The following is an 11,992-nucleotide window of genomic DNA, read 5'->3' on the forward strand; positions in this document are numbered from 1 at the left end:
CTGAGGTAGGCAGAATTTGGGGTTTCCTGGGTGGCTCAGTGGTAAAGAATCTGCCTGCAATGCAGGAGACCTGAGTTCGATCTCTAGGTCAGGAAGATTCCCTGGATGAGGGAATGGCTACCCATTCCAGTATTCTTGCCTGGGAAACCCCATGGACAGAGGAGCCTGGCGGGCTACAGTGCACGGGGTCTCAGAGAGTTGGATACACCTGAAGCGACTAAGCAGCAGCAGCAGGCAGAATTCTGGACTTCCCAGTTGGTGCTAGTGAAGAATCCGCCTGCCAGTGCAGGAGGTACAAGAGATGCAGATTCGATCCCTGGATTGGGAGGATCCCCTGGAGAAGGAAATGGCAACCCACTCAGTATTCTTGCCTGAAGAATCCCATGGAGAGTGAGGACTAGCAAGCTACAGTCCATAGGGTCGCAAACAGTCAGACAGAACCGAAGTGGCTTGGCACACATGCATGCACACAGGCAGAGTTTCAAGGTGACTCCCAATGCCCCTTGCCCTGGTATCATCCCATCCTGTTGAGTGTGGGCAGAAGTGGTGATTCTGTTCTGTTAAATGGCAAAAAGGAGATAATTTGAGTGAGACCTGAGTCCTCTGAAAGCAGAAAGTTTTCTCCAGCTGGTTGTAGAGGAAGAAATCAGAGATATTCATTTCTGCAAACCTGGAAAAAGCAGCAATAATCATGTTGTGAATTGTCCATGAGAGACCACGTGGCAAGGAACTGCAGACAGCCTCCAAGAGCTGAGAGCAGTCCCTGACCAATAGCCAGTGAGAAAACAGGGACCTCAGTCACACAGCCTGAAGAGCCGGATTCTGTCAAAACCTGAAGGAGCTAGAAAGCAAATTCTTCCTCGACACCCCCAGACAGGAAGTTGACCCAGATGACAGCTTGATTTTAGTGAGTGATTGTGAGTGATTAATTGGAGAATCCAGCCTGGACTTATTACCTACAGAATTATGACTTGTTTTAGGCCACTATGTTTGTGGTAATTTGTTACATTGCAATAGAAAAGTAGGCACCAGCCCAGTGCCTGATACATGAAAAAATATTGACTGGTTAGTTATTGGGTGAAATGGTTTGAATTAATGAATGAGGTTATGGAAGGAAGGGAGGAAGGATAGAGAAAGGAATATAATAATTGGTAAAAGTTTGGTATCGTGGTCCTTTCAAGGACAAATGAATTTTCAGAGAATGAATAAAGGAAAGAATAAAGAAAAATCATTCTATAAAATGATTGATGGGCCTTTCTGAGCTGAAAAAGTATGGCAGATACACTATGTCTGTTTATATTAGTTTTTGCTTTTTTTTTCTGCTCGAGTTTCTAACTCCCATTTCATTCCTCATTCCTAATCTACCCTTGACCATTTTGTTATCCCTGCCCTGATCTGATCCCAACTTGTCTGGTAAGAAAGAAAAACAGCATTGACAGCTGTCTGCTGGTAGCTGGCTTTATTGCTACCAGCTAAGCCAGGGTGTTTTTCTGTTTTATATAAACTGCTTCCCCTAATATCATCATCATGTGAGGACTCCATGGTTATGAACAAGATAAAAAACACAACCACTCCATAAACAAGCCTGAACAATGTGCAACCACAAAATTACCAAACACCTCCTTCTCCCAGAAAGAACAAATGACAACCGCTTCTTTTCCAATGACAGCACTCACCCTGTAGATTTAACCTTCTAAATACTCCTTAGAACATAATACGCTGAACTACCATTATCCACTGCTTTGGCTCACAATTCATCCTAACTGGTTTTCCTGATTCTGTGTCTTTCCATCTATTCTTTACCCTTAAGTTATAATACTCTCCTCATATATCTGATCCATATTATTCTCCTGTGTACAGTGCTTCAGTGGCTTCTCATTGCTTTGAAGATAATAACCTAAATCCCTAAAATGGCCCTCTGCTGCTAAGTCACTTCAGTCGTGTCCAACTCTGTGCAACCCCATAGACGGCAGCCCATCAGGCTCCCCCGTCCCTGGGATTCTCCAGGCAAGAACACTGGAGTGGGTTGCCATTTCCTTTTCCAATGTGTAAAAGTGAAAAGTGAAAGTGGAGTTGCTTAGTCATGTCTGACTTGTAGCGACCCCATGGAGTGCAGCCTACCAGGGATTTTCTAGGCAAGAGTACTGGAGTGGCTTGCCATTGCCTTCTCCGAAAATGGCCCTCAAGGCCCTCTATGCCTGCCTCAGCCCCCTCACTATCTGTACTATAGGCACAAGGGTCTTCTTTCATTTTCTAGACCATACCATGGATATTGCATCTTGCCTCAGGACCTTTGTACATATGGTATCTCTCCTAGAACACAATATCACCTTTCCCCAATGCAGAAAGTTAATTTCTACTTCTCCTTCAGCTCTCAGTTTAAACATCATTTCTTCAGAGAAGTTCTAGATCCATTCCACCACCACGTCTAATCCTTCTCTTATATAACACCTCTTCTTCTGGCACCAAGTACCTTCATTCCACAGCATTTTCACTGCTTTTAATTGTATACTTAGTTGCATGTTACGTGGTTAATCATTTCCCTCTTCTGTACTAGACATAAGTCTAGAGGGCATCACTGTCCAAAGGGCAGTAATGGTGTTTTTACTCATTAGTCTAGCTATTGGCCAGCATAGTGCCTGGCACATATTGAACACTCAATAAATATTTGCAGAATAATTGAATCTCGACTTTCTGAATATCCTTACCCTATTCATCTAGAAAGACAACTTTTACTCCAGTCAGTATGCACTCATTATGTGCATACATTAGGAAGACTGACATCCCCTATTTTGGCAAGAGACAGCTCAGTTCATATTTGGACAAAGGATAGTAAGAAAGTCTTTCTGCATTTTAAGGATGCCTGTTTCTTGCATCCCAAAGTTTCCTTTTCCTTGTTGATAGCTCTTCGGTCTAAAGTGTATTATATGTCCCTATAAACTCTCCTGAAACTCTCACTCCCTCTGCTAGAAGTGGCTTGGTACAAATGTCACTTGAGAACTGTTGCTGCTGCTGCTGCTGCGTCGCTTCAGTCGTGTCCGACTCTGTGCGACCCCATAGACGGCAGCCGACCAGGCTCCGCCGTCCCTGGGATTCTCCAGGCAAGAACACTGGAGTGGGTTGCCATTTCCTTCCCCAATGTGTGAAAGTGAAAAGTGAAAGTGAAGTCGCTCAGTCGTGTCCGACTAGTAGCGACCCCATGGACTGCAGCCTACCAGGCTCCTCTGTCCATGCGATTTTCTAGTCAAGAGTACTGGAGTGGCTTGCCATTGCCTTTTCCGTAGAGACTAATTTATTATTGTATCACCAATAACCTCTAGGGGGCACCAGAAACAACAGCTATTTCAGCAAAGGGACTCCAAAGGAATTTGCTCAGTGTTCTCTAAAATAGCAAAAAGGAAGCAAGCTTATGTAACACCATATGCTACAGGGTTGTATTTATAAATATCCCTTTGCTGTATTCTGAGACAAGGCATGAATCTACTCTCCCTGTTGGCTCAGGCAACACACCTTTCTCTGACTGCTTCCCAAATTCTTTCCTTGCACCATCCATTACCATAGAGGACAATGAATGAGCATCTTGCCTGATGTGGGGTCAAGCTTAAAATGGCTCACTGCAAACAACAGCTTTCTTGGCAAGACATGTATTTTATCTTAGAAACCTCATGCAAGAGCTTTGTTTTATTCCATTAGATATTGCAGTATACTTTCATTTTAAAATGTTTTGACCACAACACTTTGACTAAAAGTGATATTCTCAAATGCTATGTCTACCCTATACTCTTGCATAACCCTTGACACAACTCTTTACCAAGATGATATATATATATACACACACACCAATTTTGGCAACGGGACTGTGGAGTTATGATCTATATTTATATTTAAACATTAATAATATCATATACACAAAGATGTACATAACATACAGATATAGCTTTACAAAGCCACCCCGCCAGCTTAAGAAAGAAAATATTATCTGTATCTTTGAGGCCTCATGTTATTCCTTCCTAAATTTACCTTCCCTTCCAACTCTTCAAAGAGGTATAATGTTCACTTCTTCAATTTTGTATTATTTCCTATTTTCTAAGGTTTAACACTATATGTATATCTCTCAACAACATATTGTTTTGTTTGCTCTGTTTTTAACTTTATGTAAGGGACTCATCCTGTCCATTTTCTTCTGTGATTTGCTTTTTCACTAATCAATGTATTTTTGAAATTCATCTGTGTTGATATATATAGCTGTTGTGCATTTCTCTGAGAGCCTATTATTTCTGCCAAGCAGTGTCTCAAGTCAGAATTTCTCTTCTAACTTTTTGCCAGAGGGCACAGGGACAATCTGAAAACTGAGAAATGTGCACAGCCATGAGTAGCCATTCTTTCCACAGGGGAAATATGAAAACCGCCTCTAATTATCACCTCAGGTTACTTACATTTTCTGACTCAGGGGTAATTTGCATTTTACAATCCTTCTTTTAATTTAAGACACAGATAACAGCAAGGACCCCCTTCCAGGCTCATAAAATTCTTTAGAATGACACATTTGCTGTCTTTCACTTCCACACAATTTTACTTTGTATTTCCCAAATGACGAGCACCTATTATAATTTAGTTATTGAAATACAAATAGTATCCTCTAAAGGATTTCTTGATTATGTTTTCAACTTGCCTGTTTTAGAACTCTAACGATGGTTGCAATTTGTTATTGCCAAAGTTACCTCTCACGGTTGTACTTTGGGAAGGAAATTTTACCCACAAAATAGCTTTTAAAAAATAACCCATAAATTCTAAATGAAAATGCAGACAAAAAAACCTATAGTTGGTGAACCAAGCATGTGCTGTTCTTTAGTTGTTTACTGAGCATCTGCTAAGTGTACTGCTTGAGGATTTAAGGTGGACTCAGGGATACATAGAACAGGCTACCTTCATAGGAGGGGCTCACATGCTCAGAATAGACACCCACTTGTGTGGCTATAATGCAGGCCAGGGAGTTGAAAGAGCTGCAAACAGAGGATAGGAATCAAAGATGAAAATAACTTCCAGCCAGGGAGTCAGACAAGGCTTTAAAGAAAAGTTGGTATTTAAACTCTGTAAGTTTAGAAGAATTCTAATGGCCTGGAGGAACGGAAGTGACAGAGGCTATTAAGACTAAAACATAAGGACAAAAGTGCAGAGATAAGGAAGGGCAAAAGGCTCAGGAAGATGTGAGTTGTCTCATTTGACTGTAGTAGGTCATTTAGAGGACACTCAAGGAAGTGTTCCTATTTTTCTCTCTTTTTTAATTTAAAAAAATTAATTTTTTAAAAATATTTTGGCCATGTTGCATGGCATGCGGGATCTTAGGTCCCTGACCAGGGATAGAACCTGCACCCCTTGCATTGGCGGCACAGCTTTCACCACTGGGCCTCCAGGGAAGTTCCAAGTAATTCCTATTTTTAAATAATTTTTATAATATTTCAGCGAACAGAGGATAGGAATTAAATTTAAAAATTTCCTTGGGTCTGACTGGATCAGTTCTGCTTTTACCTAATGCCCAGTAGTCTATATTGACATAACAGATACACACACACACACACACACACACACACGCAGCATTCAGTTGTTTGACTGGAAGTGTAAATATGGAGAAATATCCTGGTGGCTCAGAAGGTAAAGAATCTGCCTGCAATGTAGAAGTCCCGGGTTCGATCCCTGGGTCGGGAAGATCCCCTGGAGGAGGAAATGGCAACCCACTACAGTATTCTTGCCTGGAGAATACCATGGACAGAGGAGCCTGGTGGGATACAGTCCATGCGGTAGCAAGAGTCAGACACAACTCAGTGACTAACACAATCTATAGATACGGAGATTACGTTGTGCATCCCATAGCAACCTTTACCATGCATTTCCTTCCCCACCCCCCAGAAGTTCCCTCTGCCATTTAGCTGCACACTTCTGTAGCCCTCTGCACCAGAACATACTTCTTTTCCCCTCTCCCAGCCTCTTGTGGGCAATCATTCCTCTAGCCTTCAACCCCTTAACTAGATTTTTCCTTCCGAAGTTCTCCCTCCCCTTTTATCATGAAGACTCAACAGCTGTATAGCACAGAGAGCTCAGCTTGATGCTCTGTGATGACCCAGAAGGATGGGATGGGTTGCGGGGTGGGTGGGAGAGAGCCTCAAGAGGGAGGGGATATATGTACACAAATAGCTGATTCTCATTGTTCTATATCACAAGCTAACACAACATTATAAAGCAGTTATACTCCAATTAAAAAAAGACCCATGTGGCTTTCATTGTCTCCAATTTTTCTTCCCAACTAGCAACAAAGAAAGCCTCAGAGCTTCAGAAAAAGAAGAGGAAGATGAATCAAAAAAAAAAAAAAAAGGGAGGAGGAAATGGAGATGGAAGAAAAAGGTAAGGATGGAAAAGAAGGAAAGAAAAAGAGAGGGAGGAAAGGTAAGTAATTTCTTCCCTAGAAAGATGATAAAACAAGGATATGAAAACTTATACTTCAAATTTTCTGTGAATAGTCACAAAACTTTGCTTCATCTCCAGCATTCAGACAGTGTGGATGAATTGTAGGCCATCAGCGTTCTCCATGTATTCAAGAGCACTGGGTGTGTGGCTCAGTCGTGTCCAACTCTTTGCGACCCCATGGACTGTAGCCCACCAGGCTCCTCTGTCCATGGGGATTCTCCAGGCCAGAACACTGGAGTGGGTTGCCATGCCCTCCTCCAGGGAATCTTCCCAACCCAGGGATCGAACCCAGGTCTCCGGCATTGAGGGGGATTCTTTACCGTCTAAGCCACCAGGGAAGCCCTTCAAGAGCACTGGTTGATATTAAAGCTTGGGCATTGGTATCAAGCTATCATCTTGTAAAATCCTGCCCTAATGGTCTCTCCCATTATTCCAGCTTGTCTATGCTTAATTCCCACCTCTCTATTTGCAATAGCCTTTGTCTCCCATTCCTTTCTACCATATACATCGCTTCTTGTTGATTTTTCCCATGGGTGGCGTAGTCGGGCAAACCATGTTTTGAATATTCATGACTCAACCTGTGCAATGAAAACAGAGAACAAGGAAAACAGCTGTCAAGAACTCTACAAAATTCTGTTTCTTGGATTAAGACCATAGGACGCACCTGCAGATAAATGTTATTACATCTTTTTTTCCTTTGCATACACCTATTAAGCAAAGAGATATTGTACTCATTGATTCCACAAACCCTGTTAATAACCGACGGCGTCAGGTGCGTGCAAGTAGAAGGTAGTTAAGCACAACCTGCTCCTGCCAAGAACAGTCCCCTGGAGCCTCCCCTGCCTAATCGTTTACTCCTACAAACACACTAGACAAGAAAGTCAGTGCAGAACTAATGTAAAACCCAGGGGGCAGAAAGTAATAGGAAACTCAACTACTTAAGCTTCCTGGATCTCGGGAGAAAATCACTTCTAAACAATTACAGTATATTTTGTTAGCATCATCTTCTCCAAGCCAAGAAACAGAATTGCTTTTGATTAATAACCAAAAGAGAAAGCAGATACGGTAAAATTAAAATACCAAAGATCACATCATATGTGTTGATTAAAGAATGGTCTATTTTTTCCAAGATCAGCTTACTAAAGATTTTCTAAATTCAAAGGCAGTGCTTCATATAAAATCAAATATTAGACAGCTTCAATGGGAGCCTTATCATTATTGGTTATCATCACTGTTTCAAAATATGCACCATCCAGCTGCTAAGCCTAAAAAGGCATTCATTGGCATAAGTTGATGTATTACAAATATCAGAGACACTTGGGAAACTTGGGAATCACCAATTAGCAGATTGTTTTCATTTTTATGATTTATGGGGTATGTGTATGTGTGTGTTTGTGTGTGCATGGATACTAGTGAACTATCCTAAGAAAAGAGGTTTTAGCTGTTGCAAAATCTGAGGAAAGCAGGTTATTTATGGAAATTGTTAACTAAAAATCCACTTTATCCCTGAATACATATTCTCTTAATATGACAGCCTGGGTGATATAGAAAAAACCCCCGACTTGGAGTCAGACAGAACAGTTCTGTCACTCACTAGCTGAGCAATCTGGACTGAGTAAACACTTCTTTCTATAACATGGAGATAGTCCTTCTGACATCATGCTGAGATTGAAAGCTTTAAAAGAAGAGTTGCCCTTTGAGAAATGTCTGTTCCCCCTTTCCCCTCTCTTGCCTATCCTTGACAATTAGCATCTTCTAAACAGGTGCATTTTCTTGATGAAGCGTGAAAAATTTGTCTCTAGAATGGGACTAATCTCTAAATAATGTGAGAAGATGCTCAGTCAAGCAAAGGAGCTTTTAGTACAAGAATTTGGATTTGTTGGCTCATTGGTTGGTTGGTTTGATGTGGGGGCAAAGGAGAGAGCTTACAGGTTGGTATGATTTTTATTCTACCAAGAGAAAAACAGAATCCTTTATCTTCCCTTCTCTTTCAGGAATCAAGCTTAGGTCTAACATCCAATTATATTTAAAAGAATGGGACACCCAGAGAATGGGACAAAGACAGTACATGACAACACTAAGGTTTTCACCTTTGTTTTGAATCCTCTGTTTAAGCAATAGACTGGCAACAGGGACACACAGGATATATTTAGGCTAGAAAAGTCAAATTATCCTTTCATACTTCACGTAAAGTGCTAGTCACTCAGTCGTGTCTGACTCTTTGCGACCCCCATGGACTGTAGCCTGCCAGGCTACTCAGTTCATGGAATACTCCAGGCAAGAATACTGGAATGAGTAGCCATTCCCTTCTCCAGGGGATCTTCCCAACCCAGGGATCGAACCCAGATCTCCCACACTGCAGGCAGATTCTTTACCATGTGAGCCACCAGGGAAGCCCATATTTCAGAGAAACAAACTGCCTATTTCAGGTAAACACTATGGAACCGAATTCTGTGAGTTCTTTTAGGCAATGTATTGAAAAGTAAATAAGTACTTGATAGCTACCTCTTTATGTCTTTTATCATTTTATTTCCCCTAGTACTTCCAAAGTATTAGATGCAATAAGACATTCCCCATTTTTTGAGATCATAAAGATTAGACTATCCTAAATTTTTGTTCCATTCTCCACTAAGACATTTCAGCAAAACATGCGTGCTGTAATAATAAAACTTCCACGGGGTCCTCCATTGGTTCAATAGATCACATTTGGTAAAGAATACAAGGTCTTTGGCACTGATCTTGTTCCAACTTCAGCCTTAAATGTTGACACATAAAATCCTAGATACATCCTTCCACATTTCAAATAATCAACTTTACTCCTCTTTGCCTGACTCATAAGAAGCTAAGTGCTTTTATTCATTTTTTTAAATTGTGGTAAAATGCACATACCATAAAATTGTTATGAGCTTAAACAATGCATTTAACCTTTCCTATTTCCCAGATTTTCTCATTATTTGGATTCCAAACTCTGCTACCTATGCCCTAAATTCTTGCATGGAGATATGGACTAATCAGGAATTCAGATGACCCTACAATTCTATAGGCCTTTTGGACCTGCATGTATGCTCAGTCATGTCCGACTCTTTGCGACCCCTTGTACTGTAGCCCCCCAGCTTCCTCTGTCCGTGGAACTTTCCAGGCAAGAACACTGGGGTGGATTGCCATTTCCTTCTCCAGGGAATCTCGTCTTTAGAGCTACAAAAACCGTCTAAGACTTACGTTTGTTGGACATGTCATCTAAGTATCTAGAGACAGCATGTTATGGCTTAATGAATTCTTCCATCACCATAGAGTGCAGACGACCAGCACATCAGCCATGATATGGAGGGAACTTTCACTGCCGTTATCCTGCCTCATCACTATAACCAGTTCCACGTGTCTTTCAGTTTCTGTCAGCCTCTGTTGCATACAGCCTTCCTCCTAGATCCAGTTGATACTCATATTTTGGTTGCAAGGATCATAGAGTCTGTTCACTTCGTATTTGATGGGATCCAAGAGTCAGACCGGAGAAGGCAATGGCAAGCTACTCCAGTACTCTTGCCTAGAAAATCCCATGGATGGAGGAGCCTGGTAGGCTGCAGTCCGTGGGGTCGCTAAGGGTCAGACACTACTGAGCAACTTCACTTTCACTTTTCACTTTCACACATTGGAGAAGGAAATGGCAACCCACTCCAGTGTTCTTGCCTGGAGAATCCCAGGGATGGGGGAGCCTGGTGGGCTTCCATCTATGGGGTCACACAGAGTCGGACACGACTGAAGTGACTTAGCAGCAGCAGCAGCAGGAGTCAGACAGGGCTTCCCTAATGGCTCAGACAGTAAAGTGTCTGCCTGCAACGCAGGACTCCTGGGTTCGATCCCTGGGTCGAGAAGATATCCTGGAGAAGGAAATGACAACCCACTCCAGTACTCTTGCCTGGAAAATTCCATGGATAGAAGAGCTTGGTAGGCTCCATGGGATTGCAAAGAGTCATATACAACTGAGTAACTTCACTGGTACTGTTAGGAGTCAGACAACCAATCTTCCTTCATGAGAGGACAGGAAACTTGGGCAAGTTGACTCAAAGAGGCAAATTGGTTTCCTAGGGCCGCCAGAGCAAAGTATCACAAACTGAGAGGCTTAAAGCAACAGAAATGTATCATCTCATGGTTCTGGAGACTTGAAGTCAGAAATCAAGGTGCCTTAAACCTGTAAGGCTTCCTTGCCTTTTCCCAGCTCCTGGGTGTTTGCTGGCCATTTCTAGCATACCTTGGCTTGTGGCTGCAGCATTTCAGTTTCTGCCTCCGTATTCAAACAGCATTCTTCCCTTCCTTCCCTGCCTTCATACAGGGTTCTTCCCTTCCTATGAGTACACCAGTCATACGAAATTAGGGCCCACCCTAACAGCCTGATCTTAACTTGATGACACCTGCAAAGACCCTTTTTCCAGTAAGGTCCCAATCACAGGGACCAGGGGATTGAACGTCAACATTTGTTTTGGCCCAACAATACTGGAGTGGGTGTCCTATCCCTTCTCCAGCGGATCTTCCCAACCCAGGAATTGAATCAGGGTCTCTTTCATTGCAGGAGGATTCTTTACCAACTGAGCTGTCATGGACGCCCATTTGTTTTGGGGAGAACACAATTCAACTCATAACAGAGTCTCACCTGGAAGACTGTAGAGAACCAGCCCTAGCGACTTGCTTACCTTGCTGCCATCTCAGGAAACACGAACTTTACGGATCCTTCTAGCAATTTCCCCCATTGACATCTTTCTTCTCACCTTTTTAATAATTTTGTTCCACCTACCAACTGCTCAGCTTTCCCTGAAGATCACATTCAAAATCAATCAGAAAATATGATTATTCTAATGAGTTACCTGCTCTTCTCTTGTGCAAAACTCTCAATTCTAATCACCACCCAGGCCTTTGACAAGTCCATTCATTGCAGAAAGCTGGGGAGGGAGCCTGTCCACCCTTTATCTCATCTGTGGCCAAGGGAACAGGGTCGTGAGTTGTCACTATAGCCCTTTAAACTTATGCAATCATCTAGGGCTATTTTGCATGGCAGGGATCCGGTGCAGGAAGTGATTGACTGTCCAGGATACAAAGAAAGCCTATAAATATAGAAAAGAATTATTAAACGTAGACATCTATCTATGCCTAATACTTTAAGAATGTAAGTTATGAAGTTTAAAGAATTCACCACATACACCATAAATCCACCTTGCCACCAAGATGTATTGTGATATAAATTTAATATACAGTGCAGTGATTCATAACTATCTGTATGTTAATGCTGCTTAGGGAATCATAATTTTTAATTACCTGGATTTTACACATTTAAATTTGCATATATATTGTTCTACTATTTCAGCTTTAAAGACTATATATGTACTGTATGTATATGTGAAACATTATAATGTGTATGTGTATAATTATAATTGAACTCAAGGGATCCCCATAATGATTCAATAACAGAGAGGGAAAAAAATCAAAGCCAAAAGTGATAAATCCATTTTAATTACATGTTTAATAGCTCGTGGCTGCAGTT

This window comes from Moschus berezovskii, chromosome 13 (genome assembly GCF_049115385.1).
Source record: "Moschus berezovskii isolate FMDL1 chromosome 13, NW_MosBer_1.0, whole genome shotgun sequence".
NCBI classification, from domain to species: domain Eukaryota; kingdom Metazoa; phylum Chordata; class Mammalia; order Artiodactyla; family Moschidae; genus Moschus; species Moschus berezovskii.